Source organism: Oncorhynchus gorbuscha, linkage group LG12 (assembly GCF_021184085.1).
Source record: "Oncorhynchus gorbuscha isolate QuinsamMale2020 ecotype Even-year linkage group LG12, OgorEven_v1.0, whole genome shotgun sequence".
Taxonomy (NCBI): Eukaryota; Metazoa; Chordata; class Actinopteri; order Salmoniformes; family Salmonidae; genus Oncorhynchus; species Oncorhynchus gorbuscha.
The window spans coordinates 34,020,002-34,043,685 of NC_060184.1; positions in this window are offsets into that span (position 1 = coordinate 34,020,002).

Sequence of the window (23,684 nt, forward strand, 5' to 3'; positions counted from 1 at the left end):
GCAGGATTTTAATCCATGACGGCGTAGTGTGTTACTAATGGTTTTCTTTGAGACTGTGGTCCCAGCTCTCTTCAAGTCATTGGCCAGGTCCTGCCGTGTAGTTCTGGGCTGATCCCTCACCTTCCTCATGATCATTGATGCCCCACGAGGTGAGATCTTGCATGGAGCCCCAGACCGAGGGTGATTGACCGTCATCTTGAACTTCGTCCATTTTCAAATAATTGCGCCAACAGATGTTGCCTTCTCACCAAGCTGCTTGCCTATTGTCCTGTAGCCCATCCCAGCCGTGTGCAGGTCTACAAATTTATCCCTGATGTCCTTGCACAGCTCTCTGGTCTTGGCCATTGTGGAGAAGTTGGAGTCTGTTTGATTGAGTGTGTGGACAGGTGTCTTTTATACAGGTAACAAGTTCAAACAGGTGCAGTTAATACAGGTAATGAGTGGAGAACAGGAGGGCTTCTTAAAGGAAAACTAACAGGTCTGTGAGAGCCGGAATTCTTACTGGTTGGTAGGTGATCAAATACTTATGTCATGCAATAAAATGCAAATTAATTACTTAAAAATCATTCATAAAAATTCTGGACTTTTGTTTTAGATTCCGTCTCTCACAGTTGAAGTGTACCTATGATAAAAAATTACATACCTCTACATGCTTTGTAAGTAGGAAAACCTGCCTAAAATAGGTATCTCTCCTGACGTGGGCATGTTTTAAATAGAGACTGCTTTTGTTGTACAGTATTCCATATGAAGGCATCCAGACCTTATGAAAGTTGTACGGTATACCCTTAATCGTAAAACAAATCTAGTGATGCTATACAGAACTTGACGTCTTCCATCCATTGTGGGAGGATAACCATCCTTCCAATGAATGGCAATGCATTTATTAGCCACTCTAAATGCTAGGTTACACAGTTTCTTCTGATAACAGTCTTCAGTATCAACATTTCCAAGCAAACAAAAACAGGGAAAAGGGAGAATCTGTAGACAAGCCCCAAAGGAATAATACAATTTCTGAATGCATGATATTCAGTTTCACTGGCATATAGTATGTTCTATGGTGCAACACAATTTTGATTATTTAGTTAGCATGGATCTAGTTCAGTCTTATCAATTACCCAAACATATTTAATGATCTCTTACCTAGCTTGATGACTGTGGGCATTTTTGCTTACTTTTTGTTGTTCTAAAGAGAGATGACTAGAAGGGCCATGGGTCATATTAGATTGTGTAGAAATTATCTTTCGATGCCCCAGAAAATGTGAGGACCACCAGACCCCTGCCAAGTTATGTCCACCTCTGCAAATAGCACTGATGGGTGATTTAAAAAGTCATAGTCAAATCGATCAATAATATAATAATACTCTTAGCAAAAACATTTTATTTTATTTTTTATAATATGTAGAATCTATGAGAATAGAAGTGTTCAGAACTTTTGTGAAACATCACAGCACAAAGCTGGCTGGTGTTCAGAGATAGATGGGAGGGGTTGTGTGGAGCTGAAGGATGGGACTGGATGGTGTTCAGGGATAGATGGGAGGGGTTGTGTGGAGCTGAAGGATGGGACTGGATGGTGTTCAGAGATAGATGGGAGGGGTTGTGTGGAGCTGAAGGATGGGACTGGATGGTGTTCAGGGATAGATGGGAGGGGTTGTGTGGAGCTGAAGGATGGGACTAAATGGTGTTCAGGGATAGATGGGAGGGGTTGTGTGGAGCTGAAGGATGGGACTGGATGGTGTTCAGGGATAGATGGGAGGGGTTGTGTGGAGCTGAAGGATGGGACTGGATGGTGTTCAGAGATAGATGGGAGGGGTTGTGTGGAGCTGAAGGATGTGACTGGATGGTGTTCAGAGATAGATGGGAGGGGTTGTGTGGAGCTGAAGGATGGGACTGGATGGTGTTCAGGGATAGATGGGAGGGGTTGTGTGGAGCTGAAGGATGGGACTGGATGGTGTTCAGGGATAGATGGGAGGTGTTGTGTGGAGCTGAAGGATGGGACTGGATGGTGTTCAGAGATAGATGGGAGGGGTTGTGTGGAGCTGAAGGATGGGACTGGATGGTGTTCAGGGATAGATGGGAGGGGTTGTGTGGAGCTGAAGGATGGGACTGGATGGTGTTCAGAGATAGATGGGAGGGGTTGTGTGGAGCTGAAGGATGGGACTAAAAACAAACAAAAGATAACTATTGTAAAATATACGGTGTCCGTAAAATGTATATAGTATATATAAGATGAAAGTGGAAGCCTAAGAGTTGTTGTCCATTCGTTCATCCCATGTAGGGGAGGGATGGTAGGGTTAGTGGGAAAAAATGAAGGAAAATATATTTAAACAAAACAAATTTGGGTGATTGGAAATTATTACATTGATGGAAGCCACAATCTATCTGCAATATTAAAGCTGATCTACCCCCTACATTAAAAAAATATATATATATACACATTACAGCCACCCCCCCCCCCCCACACCTAAAACCAAAGTTGTGCCCCTGGTAAATAATGTATGCCGGTGTTTATGTGCATGACAAAATTATTTAGGAAGTGTGTGTTACTGAATGTAAAGGGGTGTGCCCAAGCATTTATGTGCACCTGTGTGCTTGCCTGATGACTCAAACTGAATTCTTCCGCTGCTACATGTTCACCACATACTGTACTTCTGTCTGAGTCTGCCGTCGCTGAAGTCATTTGTGGTAATGTCGAAGTGAGGGGCCTTGTAAAAAATAAAGTAATCAGCAATTGGATCATCCCGCAACCACACACCATACAAACTTGTCTCATAAGGGTAGACTGCCGTAGACCGCAGCCTTGATCTTGAGGCGCTGAGGGATGGAGATTGCGCCCCTCCCACTGGGCCACACAGGTCACCTCAACTACCAAGATAACAGGCAGGAGAGGAGAGATGCCGCACGCAGCCACAGACCAATCCGCAAGGGGGCAGGTAGACATGTCAGAAATCAGCCTGTCAGATTTCAGCTTGTCATCTTCCGCCAGGACTTATTGCAGCCGCCCACTTAGTGGAAAACACCAAGGAAGATATAGAGATCAAAGGGTCAAGGCACTCGCCTCACAATATCTGGTAGACATGCATCATGTCAGATCACCCTCAACCTCCAAAACACACTCTTTGCATTCAGGGATGTACTCCAATGCCATTTATGTTTTCTGAGGGCCCTGTGTCTGTGCCAGCTGGTCAAGTGTGAATGGAAGGCATCTCTGTCATTTGCGAGGGCTTTCTAACCCTGTGAGACCAAAGCATAGATCCAAATTAGAGCAAGAAAATGGATTACCCTTCATAAATACTTACTTGGCCTCTGATTATGAAAATATGTTTTTTTTCAATTTCAGGTTTGTAGAACAATTTTATGGAATCGTTGCAAAAAGGCCACATGAGCTTCAATGGTTTTACAATTGTGCTAAAAACAACTGAAATGATATACAAATCCCATTCAAATGGAGCAAAAGCATTGACGTGATGGGAACTATTGTCTAATGGTATATACACATCTGAAATGGCAAAATGTACCAACTTGACCAATTCAAATGTTTGCATTTCGCTACCAAAAATGTGTATTTATGAAAGGATCAACTATTTGGGGTGTTTTCTACGTATGGAGAACATCTAACTTACTTTTAGTAATATTTGGTTGTCCTGACCTCTTTTAGCATACATTTAAAAATATATTTACTTTTGGTCATTTGACATGTCTGTAAGACAATGAAATACATTTTATATTTTGCCTGTAAAGGATGCAATTTAGGTAACGTGGTTCTCACAGGGTTAATCTGGCCCCAGGTCCTTCCATCCTGCAGCATGGGTCACCAGCCAGCCAGCAACACACACATGGCAAGGGAGGCCACGGCTCACACAGCAGGCAGGCCACGGCCCACACAGCAGGCAGGCCACGGCTCACACAGCAGGCAGGCCACGGCCCACACAGCAGGCAGGCCACGGCTCACACAGCAGGCAGGCAATCGGGGAGCCGTGCCAGGGCTTGCTTACAGGACTTTATCCACTGTGCTACATCTACACATATCACCTGCTTGCTCCCTCCTGCTACTTTTTTTCTCCCCAATTTTGTGGTATCCAAGGTATCTTGGTAGTTACAGTCTTGTCCCATCGCTGCAACTCCCGTACGGACTGAGGAGAGATGAGGGTCGAGAGCCATGCTTCTTCCTGAACCACAACCCAGCCATGCCGCACTGCTTCTTGACACAATGCACGCTTAACCGGGGAACCAGCCGCACCAATGTGTCAGAGGAAACACCATACACCTGGCGACCGTGTCAGCGTGCATTGCGCATAGCCCGCCACAGGAGTTGCTAGTGCACGATGGGACAAGAACATCCCTGCCGGCCAAACCCTCCCCTAACCCGGACGACGCTGGGCCAATTGTGCACCGCCCCCATGGCTTTCCCGGTTGCGGACGGCTGCGACAGAGCCTGGACTCAAACCAGGATCTCTAGTGGCACAGCTAGCGCTGCGATGCAGTGCCTTAGACTACTGCGCCACTCGGGAGACCTCTCCTCCTGCTCCTTCTGTGGGACCCATCGCAGTGTATCTGACCTGCAGCAGAGAAATAGAGACAGAGAGAAAGCTGTGTGGGTGTGGACTTGGATGCAAAAGCAACAAAAAATACTAACCTCATTGTGGGAAGCTTGTGTCATGTCCTTACCCGGGAAAGACAAGTGTTGAGGGCGTTGACAATGGACTGAGTGACACACATAACAATACAGCAGTTTCTCCCCCTGTCTACCTCAGCAGTGGGGTGATTCATGCCCCACTATTCACAATTCAAATGAGCAATGCCTGCATCGTCATGCTACATTATTTAGCCATTCTAAAGTTGGTAGCAGGCTCTACATAAACTGCATATGTAGTGTGGAGAAAGAAAAAGGATGACGGTGATATGTTCTTTTGGATGGGTTCTGATGTCAAGTTGCTAGGGTGGGCTGGGATATCCCATACTGTACATGAGTGGCAAATTCTGCTGAGGCCACCAGCAACACACAGACAGCCGAGCGAGCATACGTGTCCATCTCTCTAGAGGGGGCGGGGGGGGGGGGGGGTCGGAGGAGAGGCTGCCTGGGCCTGGATGTCACAGAAGGAGGAAGTCTGACACCTTGCATTAATGCCTCGCGGACATTGTAAATAATATTTTTCTAACTGTTTGGGAGCTGGTGGAGAAGAGAGGGAGGGAGTCCGGTCTGAATTAGTCTCCGGTCTGTATTAGTCTCCGGTTCTGTAGTCTCCGGTTCTGTAGTCTCCGGTTCTGTATTAATAGCATAACACTGAGGTCAGGACTGTCCTTTTTTATTGTCAGTTTCCCATGTGCTAACGCTGCCCCATACCATTCCAACAACTTCCCCCACCCCATCGGATACCGCAAAGAGCTGCAAAATCTGGATCCCTACAAATCAGCTGGGCTAGACAATCTGGACCCTCTTTTTCTAAAATTATCCGCCGAAATTGTTGCAAACCCTATTATTAGCCTATTCAACCTCTCTTTTGTATCGTCTGAGATGCCCAAAGATTGGAAAGCTGCCGCAGTCATCCCTCTCTTCAAAGGGGGAGACACTCTCGACCCAAACTGTTATAGACCTATATCCATCCTGCCCTGCCTTTCTAAAATCTTCAAAAGCCAAGTTAATAAACAGATCACCGACCATTTCGAATCCCACCGTACCTTCTCCACTATGCAATCTGGTATCCGAGCTAGTCATGGGTGCACCTCAGCCCCGCTCAAGGTACTAAACTATATCATAACCACCATCGATAAAAGACAGTACTGTGTAGCCGTCTTCATCGACCTGGCCAAGGCTTTTGACTCTTTCAATCACCACACTCTTATCAGCAGACTCAATAGCCTTGGCTTCTCAAATGACTGCCTCGCCTGGTTCACCAACTACTTCTCAGATAGAGTTCAGTATGTCAAATCGGAGGGCATTTTGTCCGGACCTCTGGCAGTCTCTATGGGGGTGCCACAAGGTTCAATTCTCGGGCCAACTTTTTTCTCTGTACATATCAATGATGTCGCTCTTGCTGCTGGTGATTCTCTGATAAACCTCTACGCAGACGACACCATTCTGTATACATCTGGCCCTTCTTTGGACACTGCGCTAACAAACCTCCCAACGAGCTTCAATGCCATACAACACTCCTTCCGTGGACTCCAACTGCTTTTAAATGCTAGTAAAACTAAGTGCATGCTCTTCAACTGATTGCTGCCTGCTCCCTCCCGACCAACTAGCATCACTACTCTGGACAGTTCGGACTTAGAATATATGGACGAATACCTAGGTGTCTGGTTAGACTGTAAACTCTCCATCCAGACTCACATTAAGCATCTCCAATCCAAAATTAAATCTAGAATCGGCTTCTTATTTCGCAACAAAGCATCCTTCACTCATGCTGCCAAACATACCCTCATAAAACTGACTATCCTACCGATCCTTGACTTCGGTGATGTCATTTACAAAATAGCCCCCAACACTCTACTCAGAAAACTGGATGTAGTCTATCACAGTGCCATCCATTTTATCAGCAAACCCCCATATACTACCCACCACTGCAACCTGTATGCTCTCGTTGGCTGGCACTCACTACATATCCGCCGCTAAACCCACTGGCTCCAGGTCATCTATAAGTCTTTGCTAGGTAAAGCCCCGCCTTATCTCAGCTCACGCCAAAGCAACACCCACCCGTAGCATGCGCTCCAGCAGGTATATTTCACTGGTCATCCCCAAAGCCAACACTTCCTTTGGCCGCCTTTCCTTACAGTTCTTTCCTGCCAATGGCTGGAACGAATTGCAAAAACCTCTGAAGCAGGATTCTTACATCTCCCTCTCTAACTTAAAGCATCAGCTGTCAGAGCAGCTTACCGATCACTGTACCTGTACACAGCCAATCTGTAAATAGATGACTTCCTCATCCCCATATTATTACTTACCCTCTTTCTCTTTTTGCACCCCAGTATCTCTAAGTGCACATCGTCATCTGCACATCTATCCCTCCAGTATTAATGCTAAATTGTAATTATTTTCGCCTCAATGGCCTATTTATTGCCTACCTCCCTACCCTTCTACATTTGCAGACACTGTACATAGATCTTTCTATTTTCTTTACTTTTGTTTTACTGACTGTACGCTTGTTTATGTGTAACTCTGTGTTGTTGTTTTTGTCGCACTGCTTTGCTTTATCTTGGCCAGGTCGCAGTTGTAAATGAGAACTTGCTCTCAACTGTCCTACCTGGTTAAATAAAAGTGAAATAAAATAATAATAACAAAACAAAAAAAACAGCACCTGACAGCCTTGTCGTGTACATGGGGCGTCCCTACGAAAGTGCTGAATTTACTTCTTGCTGCAGGAAAAATGTAATATTCATCATCAACGTAGAGCGTTGGTTCTGTGGCAGCAGCAGCACTGCAGGTCTGTTTGCATGCCTGGTCGGGTGTGAAGAGTAAACAGCACAGAAAGAGAAGCAGCAAAGAGCCTAGTCTATGCATTCTGGAGCCAGCAGTCATCTTCAACACTATGCCTGACTGATATCAGCTCCTTAACAATTGGATTCAATCACCCATTGAGTGTCACCTCTGATACAGCCAGGCCAGGCAAACACACCTTGCCCATAAAAGGTTTATTTCTCAAACACAGGGAGATGTAATGTGCCACAATGACATATTGACAAAGATCAACATATTTTTTTTATTTAACCTTTATTTAACTAGACAAGTCAGTTAAGAACAAATTCTTATTTTACAATGATGCCCTACCCAGGCCAAACCCTCCCCTAACCCGGACGACGCTGGGCCAATTGTGCGCCGCCCTATGGGACTCCCGGTCTCGGCCGGTTGTGATACAGCTCGGGATCGAACCAGGGTTTGTAGTGACGCCTCAAGCAATGAGATGCAGGACCACAAATAACACTTTAAAAAATTACAAATACATGTTTTTGTTTATATTGAACTGCTTATCAATAATTAATCATGAAAATCCTTTATACTACAATCATTTTTGTTTATGCGTTGTTTAAAGTGCTTAGGGAAAGAAAATTGGCTTGTCCCAGCAGTGCTTTGTGGAGTTATAGTGACATTTAGAAATATCTATTATTTTGAATGTTAGAAAGTGAAAAGTATTTCATATATTGTATAGATCAATAAGAAATGATTTTAAAACATATAAACTACCGTTCAAAAGTTGCCAGTTAAGGACTTGTGAGGCGTCTCTAATGTACTTGTCCCCTTGCTCAGTTGTGCACCTGGGCCTCCCACTACTCTTTCGATTCTGGTTAGAGCCCGTTTACACTGTTCTGTGAAGGGAGTAGTACACAGTGTTGTACGAGATCTTCAGTTTCTTGGCAATTTCTCGCATGGAATAGCCTTTACTTCTCAGAACAAGAATAGACTGACGAGTTTCAGAAGAAAGCGCTTTGTTTCTGGCCATTTTGAGCCTGTAATCAAACCCACAAATGCTGATGCTTCAGATACTCAACTAGTCTAAAGAAGTCCAGTTTTATTGCTTCTTTCATCAGAACAACAGTTTTCAGCTGTGCTAACATAATTGCAAAAGGGTTTTCTAATGATCAATTAGCCTTTTAAAATTATAAACTTGGATTAGCTAACACAACATGTCATTGAAACACAGGAGTGATGGTTGCTGATAATGTGCCTCTGTACACCTGTAGATATTCCATATTCCAGGATTCAGACAAAGGATGGAAGACAGAAGCACAGAGTGGGCTATCTCGGTGAGGGCACAGGGCATTTGTAACAAGCCTGATATAAGTAACTTCATTATGCTTCTGTTTGCCAAGCAGAAAGGAAGGGCCGGGAAAGGAAAGACTAACCTTTCGCCCCTGCAAATCACTGCAAAGAATCCCATTGAGGAAGATCACAAAGGTTATTCCTGCAGTTCGTCAAGCCCATTTACTCTTGAGAAGATAACAGAGTTTCGGAAACAGGATCCTAAATATGATGCGGCTCGACTGGGAAACGTATAGGACAAATGCGGGAGTGGAGAGGTTTTCCCGAAGAAGGACTTCTCTATACGGTGATGAAATAAAACAGATGAGCCACAGGCTTTTTAAATACAATTTCAGTCGCTGCAGATTAAAAATGTGTCCACTTGTCCAAAGGTTTGATGGTATTAAATTGTTCCCCACAAGGCCCTTATCAAATTGATATATGATTTTTTTTAAAGAAGCTTTCTATGTTTTTCACACCGTAATATATCTTGTTGTATGGGAGCCTATACAATAGAATGTTCACAGAGTGTTGACAAGTTGGAATGCTGACATGCTCATTGAAAATTATTATCAGTGGATGCTCCTCAGAGGGGGAAGGGGAGGACCATCCTACTCAGTGAATTAAAAAAAAAATCATAGTGAAATATGGAAAGCTATCCTTTTTAGATAAAATGGAAGACTTTCCGTCCTCCTATGTGTACATTGACTTCATTACAAAACCTAGGAGGCTCAGGGTTCTCTTCCCCTTCTATAGACTTACATAGTAATTATGATGCCCTCCAGGAAGATGTTCTCCAACCTATCAGAGCTCTTGCAGCATGAACTGACACGTCCACCCAATCAAAAGATCAGAGAATGAATCTACTATTGAAAGCATAGGCTAACTAGCACTGCAGCGCATAAAATATTGACTCAAAAGAGAGAAAGCGAATAGTTGAACAAAGTAACTTTTTTAATGAAGGAAAGCAAGAGATAGAGTATCTATATTTCATAATTTTTTATTTTCACTCCAGCTAGCTAGATTAGTTTACGCAAACACCCGGAGCAAACAGAGAGGGATGCTATGTTATCTAGCTGGCTATGGCTATCTAACTCTGAAACTATTCCAAGTCAAGGTAAGCTTTTGGTTTTATTAATTAATTGCCACCAGGGCCCGCCGGTGTAACTGCTAAATAGCTTGCTGACTGTACACCTTACTGCATCATTGTAGCGGCTTTACTAACACGTTAGTTCTAGTAGCTATGTTGTCTATGACGTTAGCTGATCCATGCCCCTACCTTTAAAGGTATCTGTGACGAGCAGATGCATATCTGTATTCCCAGTCATGTGAAATCCATAGATTGGGGCCTAATGAATCTATTTCCGTTGACTGATTTCCTTATATGATCTGTAACTCAATAATATCTCAGAAATTTTGCATTTATATTTTTGCTCAGTTTATTATGGAAGATCGGAGAATATTAAAACCTCTTTGATGCAAAGTCTCCTGGTTAAGGGACCTGCGTGGTACTGGTTCCGACTGACATTTTCACTTAATTTGATATTTAGACACCAATCTCTGATAATAAATGCATTAGACCCTAATCTATGGATTTCACATGACTGGGAACACAGATATGCATCTGTTGGTAGGGAAACCAGTCAGTATCTGGTATGACCACCATTTGCCTCATGCAGCGAGACACATCTTCTTCGCATAGAGTTGATCAAGCTGTTGATTGCAGTCTGTGGAATGTTGTCCCACTCCTCTTCAATGTCTGTGCGAAGTTGCTGGTTATTGGCGTGAAGTGGAAGACGCTGTTGTACACGTCAATCCAGAGCATCCCAAACATGCTCAATAGGTGACATGTCTGGTGAGTACGCATGGAAGAACTGGAACATTTTCAGCTTCCAGGAATCGTGTACAGATCCTTGCGACCATTTTGGCTGTGCATTATCATGCTGAAACATGAAGTCGGAGGATGGCCGGATGGCGGCGGATGAATGGCACGACAATGGGCATCTCGTCACGATATCTTTGTGTATTGAAGTTGCCATCGATAAAAACGCTCGCCCACACAACGCCATACACGCTGTCATCCATCTGCTCGGTATAGTTGAAACCGATATTCATCTGTGAAGAGCGCACTTCTCCAGCATGCCAGTGGCCATCGAAAGTGAGCATTTGCCCACTGAAGTCAGTTATGATGCCGAACTGCAGTCAGGTCAAGACCCTGGTAAGGACGAAGAGCACGCAGAGGAGCTTCCCTAAGACTGTTTCTGACAGTCTGCCAAATTCTCTAAAATGAGGTAGAGAAATATGGTCGAGAAATAAACATTAAATTCTCTGGCAATGACTCTAGTGGACATTCCTGCAGTTAACATGCCAATTGGATGCGCCCTCAAAACTTGAGACTTGTGTGGCATTGTATTGTGTAACAAAACTGCACATTTTAGACTGGCCTTTTATTTAAAAAAAAATAAAAGGCCAAAAATGTCTGCTGCACCTTTGTAATGATCAGGCTGTATAATCAGCTTCTTGTTATGCTACACCTGTCAGGTGGATGGATTATCTTGACAAAGGAGAATTGCTCACTAACAGGGAAGTAAACATTTGTGCACAACATTTTAGAGAAATAAGCTTTTTGTGCGTATGGAACATTTCAGGGATCTTTTATTTCAGCTCATGAAACATGGGACCAACACTTTACATGTTGCATTTATATATTGTTTTCAATATAGATGGTTCTAAACTTTGAGAATGAAAACATCAGTTTAATTTAGTTTAGGCACACCCACCAACTTTACCATCTGTCTTTTTACAGCTTTAAATTTGTTAATTGTGTGCAACGGTCCAAAGATGAATGGAAAATTGATAAGGATGTGGCCTTGGATGATGCCCTGATGTGACAAAAACAAAACCATACTAAACCTTCATAAAATTCCTTTTTACTTCAGTTCAGCCCCCTACTTTACTGTGTTGCCATCTTTTGTTTTACAGCTTTTTTCACTTTATTGCTGCTTTGAAACAGTCCAAAGATCAATGGCAAACTCTTGAGAAGGATGAAGCCTTGTCAGACCAGGTACAAAGCAGAAATACATCTTATTGCACAATGAATGGGGAGGGAACCAGCAGTGAAATAATTGACACTTTTTAAAAGTAGGAATCCTTAGTTGCAACATCCATTTTTGGACTTATAAATGAATGATATATACCCATTGATTCTTAAAGAACATAGCTTAGAAATGCCTCATGAGCTTTGAAGGAAAGGACTGGGACTAGGGTGGACTGTAAACTATGTTCAAGACTGTTCCTACCACTATTGCACATCGGTCAGAATTAGATATAGATTTAGCGGTATTACACACACAAACAAACAGGAGTTGGAGATTGGTGTGGATACCAAGGATATGCTTTAGGATGTGGTCTGGAAGGGAGATGAGGGAAACATATTAAGATCAACATAAGGTGCTGCAGACAAAACAAAGTAGTGGCAGGTGACTAAAAGGAATAGGAACTAAGGGCATGGACATACAAAGGGATAGAACATAGGGCAGCAAGTATATATTATTTAGGACTTACAGTTGAAGTCGGAAGTTGACATACACCCTAGCCAAACACATTTCAACTCAGTCTTTCACAATTCCTGACATTTAATCCTAGAAAAATTCCCTGTCTTAGGTCAGTTAGGATCACCACTTTATTTTAAGAATGTGAAATGTCAGAATAACAGTGGAGAAAATGATTTATTTCAGCTTTTATTTATTTCAACACATTCCCAGTGGGTCAGAAGGTTACATACAGTCATGGCCAAAAGTTTTGAGAATAACACAAATATTAATTTTCACAAAGTCTGCTGCCTCAGTTTGTATGATGGCAATTTGCATATACTCCAGAATGTTATGAAGAGTGATCAGATGAATTGCATTTAATTGCAAAGTCCCTCTTTGCCATGCAAATGAACTGAATCCCCCAAAAACATTTCCACTGCATTTCAGCCCTGCCACAAAAGGACCAGCTGACATCATGTCAGTGATTATCTCGTTAACACAGGTGAGTGTTGACGAGGACAAGGTTGGAGATCACTCTGTCATGCTGATTGAGTTCGAATAACCGTCTGGAAGCTTCAAAATGAGGGTGGTGCTTGGAATCATTGTTCTTCCTCTGTCAACCATGGTTACCTGCAAGAAAACATGTGCCATCATCATTGCTTTGCACAAAAAGGGCTTCACAGGCAAGGATATTGCTGCCAGTAAGATTGCACCTAAATCCACCATTTATTGGATCATCAAGAACTTCAAGGAGAGCGGTTCAATTGTTGTGAAGAAGGCTTCAGGGCGCACAAGAAAGTCCAGCAAGTGCCAGGACCGTCTCCTAAAGTTGATACAGCTGCGGGATCGGGGCACCACCAGAACAGAGCTTGCTCAGGAATGGCAGCAGGCAGGTGTGAGTGCATCTGCATGCACAGGGAGAATAAAACTTTTGGAGAATGGAATGGTGTCAAGAAGGGCAGCAAAGAAGCCCGTTCTACAGAAAAAAACATCAGAGACAGACTGATATTCTGCAAAAGGTACAGGGATTGGACTGCTGAGGACTGGGGTAAAGTCATTTTCTCTGATGAATCCCCTTTCCGATTATTTGGGGCATCCGGAAAAAATCTTGGTGAGGTGAGCGTTACCATCAGTCCTGCGTAATGCCAACAGTAAAGCATCCTGAGACCATTCATGTGTGGGGTTGCTTCTCAGCCAAGGGAGATGGCTCACTCACAATTTTGCCTAAGAACACAGCCATGAATAAAGAATGGTACCAATACATCCTCCGAGAGCAACTTCTCCCAACCATCCAGGAACAGTTTGGTGACAAACAATGCCTTTTCCAGCAAGATGGAGCACCTTGCCATAAGGCAAAAGTGATAACTAAGTGGCTTGGGGAACAAAACATTGATATTATGGGTCCATGGCCAGGAAACTACCCAGACCTTAATCCCATTGAGAACTTGTGGTCAATCCTCAAGAGGCGGGTGGACAAATAAAAACCCACAGATTATGACAAACTCCAAGCATTGATTATGCAAGAATGGGCTGCCATCCGTCAGGATGTGGCCCAGAAGTTACTTGACAGCATGCCAGGGCGTATTGCAGAGGTCTTGAAAAAGAAGGGTCAACACTGCAAATATTGACTCTTTGCATCAACTTCATGTAATTGTCAATAAAAAGCCTTTTACACTTATGAAATGCTTGTAATTATAGATTCAGTATTCCATAGTAACACCAGACAAAAATATCTAAAGACACCTAAGCAGCAAACTGTTTGAAAATTTATATTTGTGTCATTCTCAGAACTTTTGGCCACGACTGTACACTCAATTAGCATTTGGAAGCACTGCCTTTACATTGTTTAACTTGGGTCAAATGTTTCAGGTAGCCTTCCACAAGCTTCCCACAGTAAGTTGGGTGAATTTTGGCCCATTCCTCCTGACAGAGCTTGTGTAACTGAGTCAGGTTTGTAGGCCTCCTTGCTCGCACGTGCTTTTTCAGTTCTGCCCACAAATATTCTATAGGTTTGAGGTCAGGGCCATGTGATGGCCACTCCAATACCTTGACTTTGTTGTCCTTAGGCCATTTTGCCACAAATTTGGAAGTATGCTTTGTCCATTTGGAAGACCCATTTGCGAACCAGCTTTAACTTCCTCATGTCTTGAGATGTTGCTTCAATATATCCACATACGTTTCCTCCTCATGATGCCATCTATTTTGTGAAGTGCACCAGCCCCCCCTGCAGCAAAGCACAACCCACAACATGATGCTGCCACCCCCGTGCTTCACAGTTGGGGTGATGTTCTTTGGCTTGCAAGCCCCCCCCCCTTTTTCCTCCAAACATAACGATGGTCATTATGGCCAAACAGTCCTATTTTTGTTTCATCAGACCAGAGGACATTTCTCCAAAAAAGTACAATCTTTGTCCCTATGTGCAGTTGCAAACCGTAGTCTGGCTTTTTTTATGGCGGTTTTGGAGCAGTGGCTTCTTCCTTGCTGAGCAGCCTTTCAGGTAATGTGGCTATAGGACTCGTTTTACAGTGGATATAGATACTTTTGTACCTGTTTCCTCCAGCATCATTACAAGGTCCTTTGCTGTCGTTCTGGGATTGATTTGCACTTTTCGCACCAAAGTAGGGGACAGAATGCATCTCCTTCCTGAGCAGTATGACAGCTGCGTGGTCCCATGGTGTTTATACTTGCATACTATTGTTTGTACAGATGAGCGTGGTACCTTCAGGCATTTGGAAATTGCTCCCAAGCATGAACCAGACTTCTGTAGGTCTACAATATATTTTCTGAGGTCTTGGCTGTTTTCTATTGATTTTCCCATGATGTCAAACAAAGAGGTACAGCGTTTGAAGGTAGGCCTTGAAATACATCCACATGTACACCTCCAATTGACTCAAATTATGTTAATTAGCCAAACAGAAGCTTCTAAAGCCATGACATAATTTTCTGGAATTTTCCAAGCTGTTTAAAGGCACAGTCAACTTAGTATTTGTAAACTGCTGACCCACTGGAATTGTGATACAGTGAATTATAAGTGAAGTAATCTGTAAACAATTTTTGGAAAAATGACTTGTGTCATGCACAAAGTAGATGTCCTAACCGAAAACTATAGTTTGTTAACAAGAAATGTGTGGAGTGGTTGAAAAAACGAGTTTGAATGACTCCAACCTAAGTATATGTAAACGTGCGACTTCAACTGTACATTCTCCAAACAGCATAATAGAGCCTGATGTTACTTTTGATACCGGAGCTTCGAAAACATTGTGCCGATGCTTTTATCCTTTATCAGAAGCACGTGATCAATGGCGACCGAAGCTTCGTTATGTCGAATAACCATCTGATTGGTTTGGTAGAAGACAAAAAGGCTACACTGCTATGCTACGGCATCATCTGTAATAATTTGACTAGCAGGTTCTGCTTGCTTTGACACCCAATGTCATAACATTATGACACGGTCATAACCATGTCCTAATGTCATAACAGCTGACATAACCTGTTATAATATGGTCACAACACTGTCATGACACATTTAGACCTTTTGTGATATATATATTGCATTATTTTATGGATGGTTATGACACCTTCATTAGAGTGTCAAAACCCACAAAACCAACCACACAAGGCAAAACATTCCATTACACCATAAACATAATGTTGACACGTAGGCTGTTATTTATTTATATTTATATTTATATTTATATATATATGTATTTTAATTGACCCTAGTAAATGATCATTGTAATTGCACACACATTGATGTCCAACATGCACGCATCCCAATGCCCTGTTGATGACTGGGATGAATGCAGGAGCAGATTTCAGGAGCAGGACAAGAAGACAACCTATTAATGACTGATACAAGGGCATGTAAGTGATAGGCTTATCTGGTTTATATGATTATGATGGTCGTAATGCTTCTTGTCAGTGTCAAAGTATATACTGTTAGTCCAAGTAAGGCAAGGATTCATCTGCCCTTGCCTTCCATCCTGCTAGCTACTGTTCAATGGCTGGAAAATAAATGGGATGAGCTGAAAGCACGTATATCCTACCAACGGGACATTCAAAACTGTAATATCTTATTATTTATTGATTTTATTTAACCGGGAAGGGCTCATTGAGATTAAAATATGTTTTTCAAGAGCACCCTGGCAAAGATAGGCAGCACGAAAGTCATTACAAATAAATTACAGACCGACATGAAAAACTACAAGTAATCTAGTAAAAACCATTGAATTCACAAGAGTATAAAACAGCTAATTAAAAACATTGACAGGTCAGGGAATCAGCCTCAAAATCCTTCATCAGTGATTTAAAAACACCAATCGGGACAAGTTCTTCCAGTTTAAAAGTATTTTGTAAGGTGTTCCAAGACGATGGCGCCGAGTACATAATAATAATAATATATGCCATTTAGCAGACGCTTTTATCCAAAGCGACTTACAGTCATGTGTGCATACATTCTACGTACATAAAAGCCCTTTTACCAAATTCAGTTTGGACATTTGGAACAGTTAGCAGGATAAAGTCCAGCGAACGAAGAGAGTACCCACCACATTTCTGAACAATAAAAATGCACAAATAAAAATGTAGTAAACCCTAAAATGGCTTTGTAAATAAAAGTATACCAGTGACTGAGCCTACGAGTGACTAGAGAAGGCCAGCCAACCCTGGTATACAAAGTGCAGTGGTGCATAAGGGTTTTGCAGTTTAAAATAAATCTCAAAGTGCCATGGTAAAGGGTGTCAATTGATCTCAAACACTGAGTGGAAGCATTCATATATAAAATATCCCCATAGTCTAGTAAATGTCACGAATATTACCGAAGGTGACTCCCCCTTCTTGTTCGGGTGGCGGTCGTCGTCGCCGGTCTACTAGCTATCACCGATCCGTTGTTCTGTGTTCCTTTAGTTTTGTCTGATTGGTATCACCTGTTTCTTGTTTGGTTGTTAGGGTGGGGTTATATATAGTTTGTTCAGCCCGCTTCTGTTTCGTGCGGGCTTGTTCGTCTGTTCTTTATTTGAGTGTATTTTGTTTGTATTTTGGGTTTCACACTGTCCGTTTATATTTCTGATCATTTGTTTTCCTACTTTTGTTCATGTTATTTTTCCGGAACATTAAATCGTGTTTTTTCCCACAACTTTTGCTCTCTGCGCCTGACTCCACACCTCCCCACTCATTTGTTGTAACAGTAAAGGCATAAATGTAGCTGATACTAGCCTCCTTCTGGCTTCAAAAGAAAAACAGGCCTTATTCCTAAAATAAAATCCCAATTTCAGCTTCAATTTTTTTGTAAATGATTGAATATGCAATTTAAAAGAGGCCGTCATCAATTAAAATTCCAGGATATTTATATGAGGTTACAACCTCAATCTCCTTGCCCTGACAGGTAGTAATAGGTGAAAGGTTCAGAGGTCTATTTCTTGCATTAGAAAACACCATTAGTTTAGTTGTCAGTATTGAGGATAAGCTTCAATTGACACAATGTATGTTGAACAGTATAAAAGCAGTTTGCAAGTTCTGGAAAGCTTTTGTAAGAGACGAGGCACAACAGTAAATAACAGTATCATCAGGATAAAAAAAGTTGTGCATTTTGGAAATTTTTGTCTAAATCATTTATATAAATAGTGAATAAGAGAGGACCAAGTACAGAGCCTTGGGGCACACCATTCAAGACAGACAATTTAACAGACATAAGCCCATCAAATTGAGTGCATTGAGTTCTATCAGACAGATAGTTTTTTTTATTTTTTATTTTTTTTATTTCACCTTTATTTAACCAGGTAGGCTAGTTGAGAACAAGTTCTCATTTGCAACTGCGACCTGGCCAGATAAAGCATAGCAGTGTGAACAGACAACACAGAGTTACACATGGAATAAACAATTAACAAGTTAGCAAACCATGCAACTGCATGCTCTGAAAGAACTACACTTGACAATCTCTGCCTTAGTCTAACATGATCAACTATATCAAAAGCCTTAGAGAGATCAATAAAAGTGACACACAGTAATGTTTTTTGGCTTCAGTGATATCATTTAAAACCTTCATGGCTGCTGTAATTGTGATATGCTTCTTACTGAAGCCTGATTGCTACATTGATAAAATAGAGTTAGTAAATAAAAGTGATTTTAGCTGTTCACTTAAAAGGGTTTCAAATGTTTTCACCAGGGGTGACAGCTTTGCGATTGGCCTATAATTATTTAAAATAGTTGGATCTCCCCCTTTTAAAAGTGGTAGGACAAATGCTGATTTCCAGATCTTTGGAATTTCATTACATTCCAGGGTTAGATTGAACAGAGATGTAAAGTGTTTCAGCTATGAAATCAGCTGCCAGATTTAAAAAGCAGGGATCCAAAAGACCAGGACCTGCAGGCTTTCTCTGATCCAAGGATTTCAGGGCTTTATGTACCACCTGCACTGAGAATGGCAAAAAGCTAAAAGTTTGACCAGCTCTCACTGGTTCATCCACACAGGGTTGTACAGAGACAGAGGACACTGAATCAAACAGCCTACCAGATGATACAAAGTGCCCATTGAAACAATTCAGCATTTCAGTTTTGTCATATATAGCAACAGAGTCCTTCAAAACACATGACGGTAATTCATTAACATTACTGTTACCAGACATAGACTTAATAGCCTTCCAAAACGTTCTAGGGTCATTCAGGTTATCAGTGGTACCAGACATAAAATATTCAGACTTGGCCTTCCTGAGAAAAAAAAGAACACTTGTTTCGTAACTGCCTAAAAATAAGCCAATCAGCATCAGAACATGATTTCCTTGCTTTAGCCCCGGTTAGATTACGGTCGTGAATAATACAAGACAGCTCAGAAGAACACCATGGATTATTCCGCCCTTTAACCCTGAACCTGTGGAATGGGGCATGTTTGTTTACTATTTGGGAAAAACCATCATGAAAGAATTTCCAGGCAGTTTCCACATCAGGGATAAGCTCAATCTTGCTCCAGTCAAAACAAAACAAAACAAATCATGAAAGAACGCCTGCTCATTAAAACACTTCAAATTTCTCTTACAAATAAAATGTGGGTTTGTCTTTGGAACCTTAGTAACAGCAACAACAGCACAATGGTCACTTAAATCATTACAAAAAACACCAACCGCAGAATATTTATGTGGAACATTTGTCAATATCAAATCAATCAGGGTAGATTTATCTGGGTATTTAAGATTTGGGTGAGTGGGTGAGTTAATCAACTGGGTAAGATTCATAGAATTACAAAACATTTTTAAATCATCAGACACCGGCTTTAACCAACACCAGTTGAGATCACCAATCAAGATCATTTCACTGTAAATAAGTTTAGACATAAGGTGCGTGAAAGAAGAAAATGCATCACAGAGAGCAGAGGGGGGTCTATAACAGCCAATCACAGTTATAGAGAGGCCCTTTGAAACCTCAACATTCAAAGCAAGAAATTCCAACTGTTTACAAATAGTTTCAGACTTTGCCACACTTACATGGAATTTAGATTTTACATATATAGCCACACCCCCACCTTTCTGAACCCGATCAGTGCGATAAACATTGTAACCACTTATACAAATATCCTTATCAAAAACAGACTTGCTGAGCCAGGTTTCAGAAAACACAATTGCATCATTCCATCGGCAGGACAGAACAGCAGCCTCTGGTAAGACACAGGGTGGTGGCCTATGCATATATGTGAACAAAAGCTGGAGCACAATATCTAAGGAAGTCAAGGTTTTGCTCCCCTGAGTGGAGTAGCTCATGATAAGCTGTAGACCACACTATCTATATTTTTCATAGCTGTCTTCATACCACCACAGACTGATGCTGGCACTAAAACCGCACTCAATGAGCTGTATTCCGCCATAAGCAAACAGGAAAAAGCTCATCCAGAGGCGACACTCCTAGTGGCCAGGTACTTTAATGTAGGGAAACTGAAATCCGTTTTACCTCATTTCTATCAGCATGTTAAATGTGCAACTAGAGGGAAAACAATTCTAGACCACCTTTACTCCACACACAGAGACACATACAAAGCTCTCCCTCCATTTAGAAAGTCTGACCATAATTCTATCCTCCTGATTCCTGCTTACAAGCAAAAATTAAAGCAGGAAGCACCAGTGATTCAGTCAATAAGAAAAGGTTCAGATTAAGCAGATGCTAAACTTCAGGACTCCTTTGCATTGACAACGTCGCCCCCACAGTGACTGTACGTACATACCCCAACCAGAAGCCATGGAATACAGGCAACATTCATACTGAGCTAGGGTAGAGCGGGACTCATACCTGTAAGCATTTTTTTTAAACGCTCTGCCATCTGACAAACCATCAAATAGGCAAAGTGTCAATACAGGACTAAGATCGAATCATACCTAGTCAGATGTGGTAGGGCTTGCAAACTATTACAGACTACAAAGGGGAGGACAGCCGAGAGCTACTCAGTGACACAAGCCTACCAGATGAGCTAAATAACTTCTATGCTTGCTTCTAGGCAAGTAACACTGAAACATGCATGAGCGCATCAGCAGTTCCGGATGACTGTGTGATCACACAGACCTTCAAACAGGTCAACATTCACAAGGCTGCAGGGCCAGACGGATTACCAGGGCGTATAGTATCTTAGTACTTCCGGTGCCGACAGAGATGGCCACCTCGCTTCGCGTTCCTAGGAAACTATGCAGTATTTTGTTCACGGAGACATGGCTCACTCGAGACACGCTATCGGAGTTGGTACAGCCTGCTGATTTCTTCAGGCATTGCACCGACAGAAACAAGCATCATTCTGGTAAGAAGAGCGGCAGGGCGGTGTGCCTTAACGAGACATGGTTTGATCATAACAACATACAGGAACTCAAGTCCTTCTGTTCACCCGACTTAGAATTCCTCATAATCAAATGCAGTACGCATTATCTACCAAGAGAATTCTCTTCGATTATAATCACAGCCGCATATATTCCCCCCCAAGCAGACACATCGATGGCCCTGAACAAAGTTTATTTGACTCTATGTAAACCACATATCCTGAGGCTGCATTCATTGTAGCTGGGGATTTTAACAAGGCTAATCTGAAAACAAGACTCGCTAAACTCTATCAGCATATCGATTGTGCTACCAGGGCTGGTAAAACCCTGTATCATTGAAACTGAAAGCGCAAACCACTGCTTTTAACCAGGGCAAGTGACCGGAAACATGACCGAATACAAACAGTGCAGAGATTCCCTTCGCAAGGCAATCAAACAAGCTAAGCATCAGTATAGAGACAAAATAGAGTTGCAATTCAACGGCTCAGACACAAGAGGTATGTGGCAGGGTCTACAGTCAATCACGGATTTTTTTTTGTATTTTCTTAACTGCATTGTTGGTTAAGGGCTTGTAAGTAAGCATTTCACTGTTGTATTCGGCGCATGTGACAAATCAAATTTGACTTGATTTTGATTTGATCATATCACCCAACCCAATGTCCTCCATCCACAAATGCACAATTGTTTTATCACAAAGGCAATATGGCAGCTGCCTGTATTATTGGCCTGGGGGATAATCTGTCATCGAGCTGCCAGCCTTTGTGGATGGATTTATGCTCACAGGGATCACCTACCTTGTATTGTGTGCCGGTGTGAGGAGCCGGTTGCGTAAGAGGATCACCTTAGTAATTGTGTAATTCAAAAGGAGGATGCTCAGCCCATCGCATCCCCAGCAGCCCCCCCCCGAGACAGCCCAGCCCCCTCCATGTGTCTTATGAGTGGGTGGGCATGACTGGCTCCACTGCTAAGGGCCATTACTGCTTGAAGACACTGGCACAGAGGGATTACCCAGCCCCATGGAGTAGAGGGAATTAGAGAGAGACTGAGAGGGCAGGGGAAGGAAAGAGGGGTAGGGAAAGTGAAAGCAGACCCCTCCTCATCCTAACCGTATGCAGCGAATCAGGAGTGTTTCACACCCACATGGAACGGCTCAAACATAGCCTACCTTTGGAAGCCCAGACAACAAATTATTTGCCATTTGTGCCTGTGCCATATGTTGTTTCAAACATTCTTTCTTAGAAAACCACTCCTATTTCACATTATTCCATTGATGTCACTGGCAGCATTAAGTGGTCAGCTTAATACAGAGAAAAGAAGAGAGGGGAGGGAGAAAGAGAGGCCACCAGGAATTCAATGGGATCAGGTTGAATTAATTTGTCCTCCACAGAGCTATGAATAAATACACATACAGTAGATGCCCAGTTTTAAACTTAGCTTTTGGCCTAATATCCTTGCTTGTCCTCCCATCCCATGGCACAAATGAGAAGAAGCACAGCATCTCTCCTCTTCTCACTCAAATGGCACCCTATTCCCTATTTCGTGTCCTACTTTTACCAGGGCCCATAGGTCTCTGGTCAAAAGTAGTACATTAGGGAATAGGGTGTCAATTGGGATGCATTCAGGGCTCAGGTCTCCTCCCTGCCTCCTGGGGGCAAAGTGGGGCCTTAGCTGCTCGTTACATTAAAAAAAAAATAGGGAGCTTCTGTGACAGTCAACATTATAAACACTAAGAGGATTACGCTGATGGACCTTTCTGGCGTTCCCACCGTCAATTATCAAAATGAAAAGTAGTGACTGGTCAGGAGCCTCTCCTGTTCCATCTCTCTCGGTTTATCTCCATCCCATTCTCTCTGTGTGAACTTCAGTAATCCCTTCTGTGACAGAGAGAATAAAGGCATATTTTCTGCCGCAAATGTTGTGTGTGTATGTGTGTGTGTGTGTGTGTGCCTGTGCCATGGATTATAAAAAAGGCCATTTAAATTTTAATGTTTCTAAAGTGCAAAACTATATGTTATGCAACTGTTCTGTACAAAACTAACCTAGCTGCGCATCAGTGGGCCAGCCATCCATGCTGCTCATGCCTATAACTCCCTCCCTCCATCCATCCCCATGATCCATCTTTCCCCCTGCCCACCGTCAGCTCGCTTCGTCGGGTCGGCCCAGAATACAACGTACGTGGCCCACCATACTCGGACCGGCTGCGGGTCCATAGGTTGGGCAGTTTGGTAGTCGACAACGACTGAGGGTGAAGTGATGTCACTGTGTGTATGATAGGGGAGGTGCTTTGACCCATGACGATAGGTCACAGAGTGAGTGTGTGTAGAGAGAAAGAGAGAGCGAGAGAGATTGTGTGTATGGTAGGGGGGTCCTTTGTTGTGGGTCGAGCCACGGCAGTGACATACCACAACTGCCCATGTGGTAAGGTGGCTAGGCGAGGGACCACCCCGGGGATTCGCACAACGCTGACTGTCTGTGAGCGTAATGGGCTGAGACGATGTGCCACCACTACTGCAGCAGCGGACTTCAGCCAGCCAATGACACACCGCAGAAGAGAAAAAGGCTGCTCCCCCCCCCAACCCCCCATCATCACAGTCACACCACCCTACTCACATTATAGTGCACTACTTTACACCA